Source organism: Capricornis sumatraensis, chromosome 4, assembly GCF_032405125.1.
Source record: "Capricornis sumatraensis isolate serow.1 chromosome 4, serow.2, whole genome shotgun sequence".
NCBI lineage: Eukaryota > Metazoa > Chordata > Mammalia > Artiodactyla > Bovidae > Capricornis > Capricornis sumatraensis.
In genome coordinates, this window is record NC_091072.1 from 115,666,065 (window position 1) to 115,668,485 (window position 2,421).

Consider the following 2,421-nt stretch of genomic DNA (forward strand, 5'->3'; position numbering starts at 1 on the left):
ATTGCTTATGGAGGGGTTTCTGGGATTGTGGAATCTGAGAGTGAGTAGCTTTGTGTGGTGCAGTGACCATGGGCCAACCAGAAAGCAGAGGCATTTCTGAGACTTCTGAGGGGCAGCTCTTTGTTTTGAGGCCAGATTGCTAAGCCAGTCTACACAAAGAGAGCTCTCGGCCCTTTTCTTTCATGGGTGTTAGTGTCATGGGGGTAAGTGTCTTCTCTCACCTAGTTTCTAATCCATGAAAGGTCTGAATACTAAATATTTATCATAATATTCTTGGGAAGAAAATCAAGTTGCTCAGTTCTACCTAAATGTTAAATAATCCTTGGGGAGAGTGGAAACATTAGTGAGATAGATAATGTGGGCTCATATATAATGAAGTCAGGGAAAGGTCTAGAATTGTTGTTTTACCTTTTTTCTTATAGATCTGGGAAGCTGAAAAAATCCCAAAGGCTCACATTTATATCTGCATATAGCATGCACTCATCAGAACACACACAGTATTTCAATTAGTGGCTATATCTTAAAAGTTGCTACAGAACTTGAAGCAGGGAGCACTTCCATTGTCAGGTGATAAGGCAGCAGAGTGGGGTGAAGGAAGTGTCCTGTGACAACGTGCTCTGCTACAGGGCACCACTCACGTGACCGTCTCAGCAGCACACATGTGTACAAATTGGTGGGGAGCCGTCTGAGTTCCAGCTTCTTCAGCACCATCTGCCATAAATGTTTGTTATCTTGTGCTATATAGTATTAATGAACTCAAAAAAGTCACATATATTTACATATCTGTTTTCTGAATTGCCCTGTATATGTGTTCCTTCCTCGCATTCAAAACACTAAGCTAGCAAGACAACTGTCTGTGCTCTTCAAAAATGTCCTTGTCGTAAGGGACAAAAAAGAACCAGGAATTGTTCCTCCTTCAAGACTATGGGCAACTAAAATGCAGTATCCTGGACAGGGTCTTGGGATCAGGGGTGGAGGTAAGGGATGGACATTAAAAGTGTTGCCGATACGAAACATTACTAGAACAACTGGCAGACTTTAAATGTAGGCTGTGAGTTAGATGATAGTATTACATCAGTGTTAAACTGCTAAAATTTTATCAGTGCACTGCAGTTACAGATGGGAATGTCTTTATTTAAAAAATATGTGCTAAAATATTGGGATGTAAGGGGCATGACATATGCAATTTACTCTGCAGTGTTTCAGAAAAAAATATTATAGACAGAGATATGAAGCATATGTGGCCAAATGTTAACAATGGGTGAAACTAAATAAGGGTGTACGAAAGTCATTTGTATTATTCTTGCCACTCTTCTGCACTGTAAGTTTAAAAATAAACTGCTTCCATGAATGTAATATGGTGAAACATCTTGGCATCATCTGTTTACTTTTCAGTTAACTAGATAATTCTATGTGACACAAAAATAGATTGTTCCTGGCTTACTGTGGTATTCACATACCCATCATGGAGCTGATACTCAGTTGTGTGGAATACAGAAGAAGTGATAAAGATGCTACCACAGCCTTGCCTTCTTTCCTGTGGAACCACAGCAGCATTACTTACCCAGGAATCTGTTGATGAGTCTCTCCTGAGCAAGCCCTGTCAATCATTTCGTGGCAGTGTCCGGCCTCATTGACCAGATAGTCTTGGTACCTGAGAACCAAGTGAGAAACACTTTCCCACTGACTGACTGACACTCCTGCGTTCCAAAAGATGCTATCTCTGAAGACTATTGACTGTGTTGTAATAAACCAATAATCCATCAAATATTCACAAGAGAACCCCTACATCTTTGTGGTGCCCCACTGTCTCCTTTCAGATATCATCAATCATCCCTTGAAACTAGAGAACACTTACTAAGAACATTCTTGTTAAATGAGTGAAAACGAAGACAGGTATATCTTTGATACTAGATTCTCTGAATCTGAAACTTCTTAGAATGCATTTGGTAGATAACTGACTGTCCTAAACTTTACTGACACTGGACTGAAAAATAAACCCTTGGGATTAAAAAAGCAAGAGGGAAAAAAAAGCATGCGGTCATGAACTACATGAAGATGGAACTGGATAAGCCCATCAGCCAAGCTGATTTCAGTATCTTAGGAGGCAATAGCAGCGCAGGGTAGAACAACGTGGGTTTCAGATGTCAGCTAGATTTTGATTCAAATTCCAGCACCTCCTTAACAACCTCTGTGAATTAAGGTAAATAACATAATTTCTTTCAGGACCAGTTCCATTAGCTAAATAATAGAGATACTAATACCTTTCTTATATTATAATGTTGCTGTGAAGACCCATCAGTGCCAACTCCCATAGAAGTCTTGGCTCTGTAAATGGTAGCTCTTATTATCTTCAGCAAGAGGGTGCAGGGGCCGCATCTGAGAGGGGATTTTAATCACGTTTCTTCCACTAACACAGAG